This window comes from Tachypleus tridentatus, chromosome 1 (assembly GCF_004210375.1).
Source record: "Tachypleus tridentatus isolate NWPU-2018 chromosome 1, ASM421037v1, whole genome shotgun sequence".
NCBI lineage: Eukaryota > Metazoa > Arthropoda > Merostomata > Xiphosura > Limulidae > Tachypleus > Tachypleus tridentatus.
In genome coordinates this window covers 47,895,938-47,910,246 of record NC_134825.1, presented here as the reverse complement: position 1 = coordinate 47,910,246, position 14,309 = coordinate 47,895,938, and the positions used below count along the sequence as shown (strand labels likewise).

The 14,309-nt window shown below is 34.0% G+C and overlaps 1 long non-coding RNA gene across 7 annotated transcripts in view; it reads right to left on the bottom strand.

Annotated features, from left to right (window-relative positions):
- LOC143247749 (uncharacterized) overlaps window positions 1-14,309 on the bottom strand; it is a 114,417-nt gene that overhangs the window by 15,502 nt on the left and 84,606 nt on the right. Inside the window, exon 2 of one of the 7 annotated variants that reach the window (XR_013026707.1) lies at window positions 13,498-13,651. The exons of the other annotated variants lie outside the window; for them this stretch is intronic. This is a non-coding gene — a long non-coding RNA (uncharacterized LOC143247749). The remainder of the gene's footprint in view (window positions 1-13,497; window positions 13,652-14,309) is intronic. 7 annotated transcript variants of the gene reach the window in all.

The window sequence follows — 14,309 nt, the reverse complement described above, 5'->3', positions numbered from 1 at the left end:
CATACAAACAAACCGTTGGTTCAGTTTGGTAAGACACGAGCTAATCCTACTAAGTTTTGTAAAAGCAAGTATTTTGATATACGAGATAACGAATATTTATTTTGTGAATTGTAATTCGTATGCTTCACGCTTGACTCAAACTTTCACTAGAAATTAGTAAAATCTATCAGTACGCGGGGAAGCTGACGCTGCTTAGAATTACAGTTGACAACCAGTTGGGCTTGCTGTGGTGCCAAGCATTTGCTTTCATCCCAATTCCGTAAAGTGTCTATTCGCAGCTTGGAAAGTCACGAACGCCCCAATTGTAAATGACAGTCAAAGGAAGATTTAATGCGCTTCCGTTGATGCGAATAAGGGAAATAGAATGTCTGAAAACTCGCAGTTCAAACACTAAATAACAAAGAACTCTCCTCCCAGCTCGTCTTCGATTCTAAACTTTTCGCTATTTCTCTTTCCCGGATCAAAACAAATTTTATTCAATGCTACCGAAGCCCTAACGTTACATATCCCAGATGTAGAAGAGAGAAAAGAAACGCACTGTTCTGTAAAAGACAACACGAGCTCAGTCACTTAGTCAATGTGTCGAAGAGAACTGACCTTAAAAGAAACGTACGAGCGCATGTGTTTGAGTAAGGAAATTGAGTGTACCTCTAAGCGCGCTTTTTTCGCGCCCTCTTGTCACGCTTCGGTCGTGCGCGCCGCACAAGAAGAATAGTGAACTGTACCTTAATTTGCATGTAATCACAAAGATCCATTCGTTTAATCAACAACTGTCTATCCTCTGGCCTTCACAATGATGCATCAACTAGGTTTCTAGGTAGGAACGTTCCATCACAAGCAGCTCGACATGCGAAATAAACACAAAGGTTTTCAAAGGAATAGAAACTAGATAAACAGTAATCTTCCATGGCGTAAAAGGAGTTCAAAAGTTACATAAAAACGTACACAAATAAAACAAAGTTTAAAACTTTCGAAAGAATTAGAAAGAATAGTGTAAAAATACGAACTCAGAACGAAGATGAGCAGGAAATTCGTTAATGGTGGAAGTACACATAAGCCTGTGTTAATTCATCTATACATTTCTATAAGATTATGTAGAAATACGTTTGTTCATTTACAGTTAGTCTATCTAACCACACATATTCCAGTTTTGAGGTAACAAATCCGAAACACAGTAATAGATAATGGCTGCTTTTGTTGTTTTTTACGCCAAACAGAAGTTGGCAGCTCGCAAACTTAATAATACAATAAACTAAAACTGAGAAAATTTAAGTGCTAAAACTTAGTCTAAACTATTATCAACTTGTTGTTACAAATTATTAAAAAGTAATAGATTATCATCATGACATACTGTTAGAATTAAGCTTTTATAAAACATTTGTAAAATATAATTTTTTCATTTAAGTTTATGATATTCAAGGCTATAGTTTACCGATTTCTTTAAAATTTCATTTTGAGATTGGACGGATTAGCCAAAGTTTTTAATAAATATTAGAGATATTTCTAAGTCGGATTTTTCTCTATACATGGAACGAAACTCCTGAAACGCGCGTGTAGATAACTATTTTTATCCTACTTATTTTTTCACATTAACGAATAATTCCGACAACCATTTAGATACTGATTAGAATTGAATTATAGATGATATAATTCGGCTAAAGGAAACCCTAGATTTAAAAAACAAAACAAAACAAAACACTATTAATATTCAACCCAATTATAATGAAATATAAAACTATGAATTAGCATTTTTGTACTATACAGAGATTTAATACGTTATAGCAAAAATAGTTTGACTTTTAATCTAGTCTTTAAAATAGAAATACATGTGTGAACATATTCAGTGTGACAGCTGCATATCTCGACAGTAGCCTCCAAGCGTAGTTTCCATTGCAAATGACTCCATTGTAAGGGATTTCATGTCAAAAGCACATCAGTACTTCCTGCAGGCTTTCCATACTCCGTATAGTATAGATGACAACAATTTTATCAACTGTTTCAACCGTTCCATAGTACAAAATTATAGACGTTACGTCTCGCGACGTGACCGACCTGTTTTTGTATGGAACAGCACGAATACTCGTTTCATTCTGTAGCTGCTGGAAATACGTGAAGGTTGAACGGATATGTTATGAAAGCAACTTGTGGGCAGATGACTTGTGCGCTTAGAGTACATAGATTGGTTTTTGCTACTAATCTCTGTAACAGGTGAGATCTCACCTGTTACAAAACTCCATACTTTCCTTACCATGAAAGCAGAAACAACTTGTTGCAGGTCTCTTTCTGGAAAACTCTGATATCACAAGTTAATGCACGTTATTTTCTTTTCTAATGCTATTAAGGAAAAAGGATAACCCTGATTTGGAAATCCTCGATCTAAATACATCTTTATGAATACTGTGAATATAAAAAAAGAAATACCTATGCAAAAAGCGATCAATTCTTAATGATATCAAACTGCCTACGTAGCGCTAAAAGAATGTCAAAATGTAGTTGTGATGCATTCTGTTCCATTGCGACTTTATATCAGTTGAGGTTGGCATCTGACTTGCTGATGACAAGTATTCAAAATAGTTTAAACGTAGGATGAGGAAAACACTTGACACCATATGGTTGGTACAGTTAGTACAATTGTTATTATACGGTTGAAAATGTTACGAAAAATAATCGACACCAGTTTATTTATTATCTGCTCAGAATACGATGTCAGAATTAAAAAACAAAAGTATGGTTACTTTTCTCTTACCCTGTATCTAGATGTATGAATCAGAGATAAGCCAGCTACTTTTTGCAACAGAGATCAACATAAGTGAGCCTTTTATTTGTGAAAAAAATGATATATCGTGTCACAAACGCTGTTGTTTGTTGTTACGTGTGTATTTGGGGCATACCTTATGTGTTGTACTTCTATAGATGTATGTACATTTACGTTTATTCATAACTTACTTGTTACTTATATGTTTACGTTTCTTTATGTTTATACATATTTTAATTTACGGTTTCCTTCATTGATTTCACAATATTATATAAATATCTACGTTAATGTAGCCTATTTGATTGCTTCTTGTATATGTTTACATATCATAGATATTAAACACTTCCTTATTACTGCATGCTAGTATTAGTTCAAACACACACGATTTAAAAAATTATAAAATGACACTTGCGTAGCGGTATGCAACTTCTAACATTCAAAAGGTCAAGTAAAACTTTCATTAGCATGTTTCACCATACAACCTTCCAGTCCTGTTTTTCTTATTTAATATACCAGCCACTAGGTGGTTTGAACGGCTTATAACGTTAAAATCTAAGTTTCGATATCTGGGGCGGGAAGAGCATAGATAGCCAGTTGTCTAGTTTTGTACTTAATTACAAAAACAAACTTGTATTCTAAAACAACCAAAAGATCTTCTGACATTTGTGCTGCATCTTCCAATATCATAAATTTAATATTTCAAGTCTGATAAGACATTGGGCCAGTTTTTCCACATTCTTAATGAATATTACTTGCCATAATTAACTTATACCTACAATGGGGGGTCTAATTAGATTTTCATGGGTAAGTAGCTTCTGATGTGATTTATTCAGCGTGTTTTCTAGCTGTCCAAGAATTCTATTAACCGAGGGGGAGTTACACGGTTTGTTGGAAAATCTAATTTTCTTCCTGACAAAAATATTAGGTTTCACATATATTTTCATTAATTTTTATCTTGTGGATTTCGTAGTTTAATATCTTTCCCCATTATACTACATATTTACACCCACACTCCAGTAAGAAAACTATCAACTTTTGGGATGTTTACAAAGTAATATTGTAACCTGACTGAAACTGTTGGATATATATTTACCTGAAATATAGCGTCGACATAAAGGTATGAAACCTCTTTCACTTTTTGTAGCATATTTTATATAACATAAATAACTACTGTAACACATTTTATTGAGAGAAAAATGAAATTTATGTTATATACAATAGGAATGTTAAACATGATTTTAATTAATTATACTTGTCATAGACATTAGTGTTATGTATGTTAAATGTTTTAAATATTGCATGCATTATTTAGTTTCTTAAAGTTTGTTTTCAAGAAGAGAAAGAAAATATAATACTTTAACGATCACTCCATGATCCATTACCGATAACGAGCTTTGCTCAATCCAGGGACCATCAAGCCATCTGGTGTACAGTAAATATACTAATGTTTATCTTGATGCCTTACTTTTGAAAGGCGTTTAATACTGAGAAGCAGGAAGTGAAAAATTAATAAACACACACAACAAACAAAAACAAATTATATGGGTGATCCCTAGTGATATATCTTTGGCAACTCAAATAAATACCACACTTCGGTTGTCAAGAGACTTGTACAGTTTGTGAACCTGTTTCTCTGTTTGTTGTTGTTTTTTTTAGTTTGGTAATGTCAAATTTTTCCTTTACCTGGCAGACCGCACAACTTTCAGTAATTTATCACAATGGTCATTACGTATAGCCCCCCAGTGGCTCAGCGGTATGTCTGCGGACTTACAACGCTACAAACCGGCTTTCGATACCCGTGGTGGGCAGAGCACAGATAGCCCATTGTGTAGCTTTGTCCTTAATTCAAAACACCACCAACAACAACATCGTTACGTATATCTGTAAGAATTACACAACAAATGTATTTTATTAATTATATTTACAGATAATCCAGGATGCAATTATTCCATCTAGGAAGATCTTCGTACCTAGAAAATAAAATAACATTTATACAGCGAGGAAGATCTGTAAGTAAAGTTTATTTGTCATTATATACAGTAGCGTAGACAAACCTTTTAAGCTACCCGGGCGCCATGAGGGCATGCTCACGGTGTACATAGTAATACGGTCTGATCCCTCTGTATATATGAAAAATCCGTCTGCGTTCTGTGGCCAAAGAAATGTATAGCATTCTGGCCTTTCATTGCATGAAGTTACATCAAAATGGCTTTATCTTATAAACAACTAACCACGTTTTTCGTTCAAGCACAGGGAACGTCTAATATTATAAACCATAAGATAAATTTAATTACGCACTAACGCGTGATTCTGTCAGTTCGTTGATTGTGTATCGACCCTCCCTCTTCACACTTCGCACCACTCTTTCTCAAACAAATCAGTTTTATGTTTGTTTCGCTACAGTTCCCTTATAATAGATAAACTGTGATCACTTACTCAGGCAATGAACGCACAGATTTCCTGCCTTCGCTACGTTACTAAATACATATATAAATATGTATTCCATCAATGTTATTGCTGCAGTTTTTATTCTCAGTAGATTTCTTAATAAATTGGTCATTCTATGGTCATGACCAGGAACACCATCAATAAAGACATCTAACCAACAGAGTAACAGCTATTAAACCTAACTGGGTCTTAGACCAAAGTAAGCTAAACTTCGTCATTACCACTGATACTGACACACTGGCTAACACCTATGAGTGTGACAAATGGTATTTGGATGAGTTCCGGGTTTCTGTATCTACGATTTATTGTTCTTTCACCGAACCTCGATCGCTTGGAAATCAAATCACGCTTCGGCCGACTAGTTCAGTGACAGCTGGACCAAACGCGTTTGCGAATCAAAGCTCTCGGAGTCCGTCTAAGAGAAGTCACACGGGTGTGTTACAAACCCCTCAAAAACTTCCTACAAATATTTTTGTCTCTCTTAACGGCTGACCAGGTTTGATGTATTGGTCAACCCCACCTGCTGACGTGTCCTCTAGTATCAAGATCTTATTCTGATACAGGCCTATGTCATTAATGACCTGGAACCAACATCGGACAACAAGTCACAATTGTCTATGTATATCGAATGCAGTATAAATTAGGTTATTGCATGAAGCACATTGGTTCGATTTGTATTAATTAAGATTGTGGTTAAAGTTTCATTTTTAGAAGCACTAAGTTTGAGGAACTTTATCTAAATGTTCAACTACTTTATCTAAATGTTCAACTACTTTATCTAAATATTCAACTACTTTATTTAAATATTTGCTACTTTATTTTCTTGTGCTCGGAGGAGGAGCACGTGAAAACATCGCGTGGACTCTGTGAGGCAGAAAATAAATTCCGCCCTTGGAGCGTGCGCACAACTCCGCCTTCCCGCAGCGTGGCGTCGAACATGTTATACTTTCTCCATAGGGTGTCTCTTTATGATATGGCTAAATTTTACGGACAACGGTCGTATTGTCAGCATACAAGTTTCTAATCAAGACATTTTAGTAGCTTTTTTGTGTGCGACACATTTTATTTCACTTCTGTATACAATACTACCGAATTAACTTGCTAGAAAACAAAATCAGGCATTCAGTAGAGCATTTTAGAAATAATTATCTTTGGTAATAAAATTTACTGTAGTTTTCGAGTTTTTGTGCAACAAGTAAATATTGAAAGAGTAGTAATGGTTTGTGTAGTAACCATCTTCCAGCTTATACGCGCATTTAACTTTTATGCTAATATGTTCGTCTGTTACACTCAAATAGACATACATATATATATAAAGAAATCCACTTACATAACTCAGCGCCGCCATTAATTTAGGTGAAAAATAGCGGTGATTTTATAACTTGTCGTACAATAGATACGATAGCAAAAAGAAGAAGAGAAAAAGAGATACTTTTAAAGAAATATACAAAATGTCGTCTGTTTCTCCATAAACTGAAGATCCAATATTTACATTTCAATAACAGCACGATAGAATTGTTAACGAAGTTTATTTTAGCCTTTCAAATAGTATTCACTCCTTTCGATCCCCCAATGAGTTAAAAACCCCTAACATATTTATTCTTAGTAATTACCTAGAACCTCTGATATATGTAATTTACATGACAGAAGATTTGACACACGTTCAAGCTAGATTTGGATGGATATTGTATTGCAAAGGATGTTGATGTTTTGGTGGTTTAAGTTTTATTTTGTCTTCTATAGCGTGGTATTTGGAAAAGTAGGAATATGAAATGAATAACAATATATTTAAATATTTCTTTCGTTTTCTATAGCACGCTAGGCCTTGTGCAGCAGAAGTTAGCGCGCTAAATCCGCGTTAGTACGCCTGAGTGATTTTGTAAACCTGCTCATCGCCACTGTGTTACACAGCTTCAAATTAATTTTCCCATGTGGGACTCGCATCACCCATACTTAGGTAGTGCCATAATTGCTTCAGAAAGCCTCGAACCCAAAGAGTGCAGCTGCCGCAACATGCATAGGAAAATAGACCAATTTGTATAGATTAGACATACCACAGTTTATTTAACTTGAGAATTTTTTGTGTCAATTACCACAAGCTTGTTACAACGTAGTGCATTCCAAAGATTTCTGTGGCTGGAAAAAAAGTATTCAGAAATAATCGTTTTTCCTTTCATTTACTAGCTTTATTGAGATGAAAAGTAAAACCTCTGCTCTGAGACTAGAGTAATCCCTTCTTGCTCCTGTCAGATAAGAAACTATGAGACAGATCACAGAAATCTGTGCACAAAGAATGTATTAATACACTTCTGAAGGACAAGGTAGCAGATATCAGAAAATCTGTATTGGTTTTGAACTTTTGTTGCCTTGTCACTTAGTGAAAGGTTCCTACATGAGTAAGGCTTAACTGGGACTACTGGTTTTGTGGTAGGATTATAGCCCTACACATAAGTATTACCCTGTCCGAGCTTAACTCACAGAAATATAGATACACATGCACTTCACTCCTTTAAAGTAACCATACCCACCACGAGTGATGAAGCTTTGATTTGAAGATATTTCGAACGAACATGCAAACACTAAGGAAGGAAATAATAATAAGAAAAGAAGAAACTACAAAACTAGGATGGTTGGAAAGACAAGAAACTATAATATAGATAGAGAAATGTTAAGAAAGTAAGAGGAAAACTTGACCTAGAAGTAAAGAAAATTATAAATAGCAATTTAAAAAGAATTAGTGAGACAGAAAAATGTAGCCAAAAGAAACAAACGAATTGTAAAAGAAACACGAAAACAGGATAAAAATAGTTATTACAAAGTTAGGGGAAAGAAAGACGGACATAAGAGATAAAATCTCATTTTTTATACAAACAAAACACAATTATGTAATTATACAAGTGGAGAAATATTCTTTTGCTTGTGTTTTATTGTATTTGAAGATTGTCGTATGCGATTGTTAAAGTGACTTTACAGTTGATAATATTTTCGCTTGTGAGCTACACATTAATTTCATCAGCATATTAGTACGTTACGCGTATTTTAGGTTTCAAACATTTTAGGTTTGTCTGAATGGTATTGTTGTGAAGGCGTTTCGTGGTGTTCTTTGACTATCGGAGCAGTTTGGGATGTCATCAGTTTACTCAGACGGAAAAGGTTTGGCAACAATTTGGGTTTCAATTTAGTCTAAAATAAAACAGAAAACCAAACGATAAGAAAACAGCCGCTCTGTAACGTGGCTGTCATAACTGAAGAATTACACTTCTCGTCTCAAGAGAAGCAGTGAACACCGCTCAAGTTGCATTGGTAATGAATCCAGCCATGGGAGGAGCTTGCTGAATTCGTAATGAGTTCCGATTCGCTGGTGGATCGATATGAGATCTGATGTAGCGTCGCAAACTGATGACTGACACAAATATTCTGTATCGTAGAATGGTTTCTAGTTTTAAACATCTAGTTCAGCAAAACAGTGTGTGTATAATCATTTTCATTCAATGAATGAGTTAAAAATATTAATAAACGTTTCAAAATGGAAAACTACAACACAGAAACATGCCAGCTTTCATAAACATGAATTTTTTTAATCGACACCATATGATGGGTGGTGGTAAATCTTAAAATGGAAAGGAAGTTTCTCTTCCTTGTAAAAGTTGTTTAATTGATAAATATATCATTAAACATAATGTTGAAATCTAAATTAGATTTAACATTCTTAGATTTTTGCCTCCAGAAATAGACACCTGGTTGAAGGCCATGTGACCACTCTTTCAGAAGATAAATACATACAGCAATAATGTTAAATGATAAAAGTCAAAGGACATAACATTTGTTTTAGTAAAAGAAAATTTTCAATTTTTTATATGCAAAATAAGAAAAAATGTCTTACATTAAAACGTTTAAGACAGAAACAGGTTTCAAAACAATATCTCAAACTATAGTGGGGCAACACCCTCATCTCCAAGGATAAGGCTGTGTTTACGATAGAGAACCTTCTAGCTCAAAAAAGCTCTTGCAATGAAGCTGGGGGTATATTCTGGTATCATTAATGGGATAAAAAACAAAGATTTGGAAACGGCGAGTTTCAAAAGCCTAAAATACACAAAAGGCACAGTTGCACTTTGAATTAAACATGTATTAACGGGAAAGTAGGCCAAAGAATTTGGAATCAGGGCAATCCTATTCGCAAATACCTGTTAAGCTTATCAATGCAGCCTCAGTGGTCATTTGTTTTACTTTAATATGGTCTTGGACGACTATGCATAGTAAAGAGATTGTCAATGTTTTAATATGGTCTTGGACGACTATGCATAGTAAAGAGGTTGTCAATGTTTTAATATGGTCTTGGATGGCTATGCATAGTAAAGAGGTTGTCAATGTGTGGATCTAGGGTTAACTTCATTCACCTTTACAGAAGTTTTTACAATAGGAATTACGATATCAGACAATAATGCTTAATACTGGTCATGGACTGTGTTTAACCAAGAACCTTCGATGCAGTTTGAAGGGCAACAAGTGGCGTAAAATATGATTCTTATAAAGTGCATTTAGCTCCAGGTAATTATAAGAAAAGCTTTCCGCTTTTACGTGTAAAATCTGGTTAACTATTCTTATAATTAAAATATGTTTGGAAACTAGTTTAGAAATAAAATTACTGTTAAAAATATAGAGTTGTAAATGAAAACACTGTGAACTGTCAGCTACTACACTGTTATTTAGGGTTTACAGACACTGAATAGTTAATATATTGAGTTAAAATATCCAAAATATAGTTCACCCAGTTTCTGAAAAGGTTATTAGATTGTTGTTTAACTACTTGAAAATATTATTAACTTTTAACTTAAGCTTTTATCATAGCAGTGTTTTTTATAAATCAAACATTTTAGTAATTTTTACTTGAATAGCTGAAGATAATAAGGTAAAATTAACTTATATGTTACTTAATATCAGTTAGTGATTCTACTGGATAACTAAGTTCAGTTCTTAAACTGAATTAAATGGCTTTAAAAAGAAATATTTTCGCTGACATTTTTCATATTTAAATAAGGTATAATGAAGTTTCTTCATCGTAATATTTAAGGATTAAATATCTTAAAGGTTAGTGTTTGATCAAGACGCTTGACAACTATGTTTAATTCCAAAATTAGATTAAACAGTTTAATAATAAACTTTTTATTGAATTTATTTTTCTTGTTTTAATTAGACATAATTGATTTCCTTAATCGTAATATTTAAGGATCAAATACCTTAATGGTTAATTTATGGTCAGGATGCTCGACTCTTAATCTGTGGGTCGCGGGATCGAATCATATCACTGAACATGCTCGCTCTTTCAGTAATGGAGGCGTTGTATGTAACAGTCAATCTTTCTTTTCGTTGGTAGTCTGACAGTTTACGGTGTGTGACATTAACTAACTAACTACCTTTCTCATAATATATCACTTTCCAATTAGAGATGGCTAGCACACATAGCTCTGCAGTAGCTTTGTGCAAATATTCAGCAAACAAACAAGCCCAGTTTAATATTCTTTAGGATGAAAAACTCCCATTCATAAGAATAGTATGGAATTTAAGGTAATACAGGTAATTTTTATTAAAGGAAGATCTTTTTTTAAAGAAAGTTAATTAGATGTTTTCCTTAACTTAACAGGATGTTTATTTCATTTTAACAAAGCCACATCAGACTGTAAATCTGAAGACCTACCGTTGGGTCCAGCATGGCCAGGTGATTAAGTCGTTCAACTCGTAATCCGAGGGTCGCGAGTTCGAATCTCCGTCACACCAAACATACTCGTCCTTTCAGCCGTGGATGCATTATAACGTGACAGTCAATCCAACTATTCGTTGATAAAAGAGTAGCCCAAGAGTTGGCGGTGGGTGGTGATGACTAGCTGCCTTCCCTCTAGTCTTACACTGCTAAATTAGTAACGGTTAGCGCAGATAGTTCTCGTGTAGCTTTGCGCGAAATAAAAAAAACAACAACCCAAAAACCTTCCGTTGTCCCACCAGGGGACGAGACCGCCAGGAATTAAACGGTGATGAAACGGACACAACCAATTGTCTAACAAAAGAAGATAACTCATTGAGACTGTCATAGTCTCAATTATTAAAAAAACAAACTGTTAATAATTATACAATGGAAATCCATTCAGCATTGAAGCTGGTAATGATAAATCAATTAACATTTTGTACACACAAATTAAAATATTTGATTTACCAATTCTTAGAAAATACAAACTTATTTACAGGCGAGACATCAACATTCAGTTCTGGGCTGACAATATCAATGCATAATCATGGAGTGTTATTATTAATGAAGAATAGATTTTATATAACCTACGTGGTGCCCTAAACTTGTGTTTATTTTTATTGTTATTTATATTATCGAAACGTGTCTTTGCACGAACATCTTGTTTATTTCATTTAACTTTTGTCATGATTTTAAAATGGAAACGTAAAACTTTACATATACACTTGTTTTACTAATAAAACGCTATTGTCTACCTTAAGCTGAAATTACACAGAGCACAGTATTTCAGTATACGTAAAGTGTTTGGGTTTTGTGTTATTAGTACGCACGTGAGCCTTACTTACATATGGTGTTGTGTGAAAGCTGCTACTTAACATCGTTAATGTGCTTCATTACCGCTAGGCATCTGTAAACATTTTTTTTTTTTTAAATTAAACATGCACGTTCACTTAAATAACTTCTAAATCTGTACTGTTATTGTATGTTATTTGTAAGTCATTTGTCTATCTATTTACCAGTTTGCGAGATTCTAAATAGCACTTATAAGTTATGTTTTATTGAATTAATATTAAAAAATAGGACTGGTTGTAGATCTTCTCTCAGTCCTTTTAATTGCTATTCAAATAAATATATTTTGACTTCTCCTATACATCTAGTGTGTATTTTAAAACTCTATCCTTTTGTGTGTGATTCCTATTTTAGAGTATCTTTCTAATAAAGAAATCCCCCGCTAATACAGCGGTAAGTCTACGGATTTACAACTCTAAAATTAGGGGTTCGATTTCCCTTGGTGGGCTCAGCAGATAGCACGACGTGGCTTTGCTAAAAGAAAGCACAAACACACACTGATAAAGAAAAGGATAAAACATCTGATACTGGTGGAGATATTCAAATATATTTTTATTTGTTTATTTCCAACATATAACTCCTACGTATCCGCTTTTAAATCTTTTTCAGACACCAGTATCTGAGCTTACTTAATTTTCAAACTAAAACAAATATGCTATTTCTGTGTAAAAGGATAAAACAAGCTCGTTCGGTTGTTGTATTAGACAATATCATTATAAAAATAAAATATCATATATAATATCGGTTTAACGAGTGTTTCATCTGTTTCAATAAGTATTGAGATGTTACATGTCCACCTGAACAGCTAGAGCAAAGCTAACATATGCTCTATCCTAACCAAGTATTCTATTTAACTTCTATTATATGAAACCTATTTTCCCTGTTCTATTTCTTAATCTAAGAATATATTCTCCTCGTTTGTCTCTTAGGTTATGTAAATGATTTTGTATAGTTTATTAACGAGTTTCAAATGACGCTATTCTGCTCATTTCCTTCGTTTTATGCACGCAATTCTAATTTATATATTCCTTATTTTGAAAAAAGTAATTTTATCCTAATAGTTCATCGTCTCTTCTATTCCTCAAAGTTACTAAATTTTCTTTTAATAAGATAACCTGATTGTAATGACACAGTGATAAACTGTGATATACATATAGGTAATTATTCGGTATAACACTTTATTTCTATTCAAGTTTTCTATTATTTAGTGTCTCCCTTTCTTTCGGACCCAAGCGTTATTACCGCTGATTTAATCCCTAAATGGATGGTGTCTACTATCCACCCTATTGGTGGTGTAAAATAAAGGGAGAGAAAAGAACGTGCTTGGAATACTTGGTTTGCCGCGTGTGTCACCTCTGCACACCGAAATCACGAGGAATCGATCATAACGAGTGGTATACTGGCTTATTTTAAGTTCTGTGAGATCCACCGGTGTGTATGATTTATACACACGCTTTGTTATGGATGAACTCACTATACGGAGAGTTTATTGAATTCTATAAAATTACCATTTCGTCCAAAGACACAAATAAAACGTGTTTTACTTGAATATGATGAACGTTTTCTTGTGTAATGGAGATTAAATTATGCAAATAAAGGGTTTGCAGTTTTAAGTATTAAAACTCAATATAAATACTTATAATAATGAATCAGTATTGAAGGAAAAAGTGATGCTGTTTTACAGTCACTGATAGACACTTACATGACTCGGTCACTGGTTGTCATGAGAAACAAACTTAATTCATTCACTGATAGTCATGAGACATAGGAACTTGATCCAGTCACTGGTAGTCACGAGAAATAGAAACTTGACTCAGTCAATGGTAATCACGAGAGACATTTACATGACTCAGTCACTGTTAGACACGAGAGAGAGAAAATTGATTCAATACTAGTAGTCATGAGAGACATTAATGTCACTTATTTTTAACCTACAGAGTAAGAATAACTTTGAAGAATGTGTTCAGTTCAATAACAAGAAGACGCAATAGAATGAAAATAATATAATATAAGATAATTCATTTTTTCGTAGTTAAAACAATACTTGCCATTTCATCAAAATATTATGCTTATTTTTCTGCTATTGAAACTTTTGTTTGTTTTCGAATTTCGAGCAAAGCTACATGAGGGCTATCTGCCTAATTTAGCAGTGTAAGACTAGAGGGAAGGCAGCTAGTCATCACCAACCACCGACAACTCTTGGGCTACTCTTTTACCAACAAATAGTGGGATTAACTGTCACATTATAACGTCACCTAGGCTGAAAAGGCATGAAGGTTTGGCGTGACAAGAATTCAAATCCGCGACCCTCGCATTACTAGTTGAATGCCCTAACCACCTGGTCATGCCGGGCCAGAAACTTTTGTAATCTTTGTTTTTGGACATCATTTTCCTCTAGACTGGTCGCTAATCACAACATTGTGATAAATATATTTAGTGTGTTTTTCGTATCAAAACAAGCATGTATCTGTAAGCTTTCAGGTAATGGTATTAAAACCTGATTTGTTTTCTAAA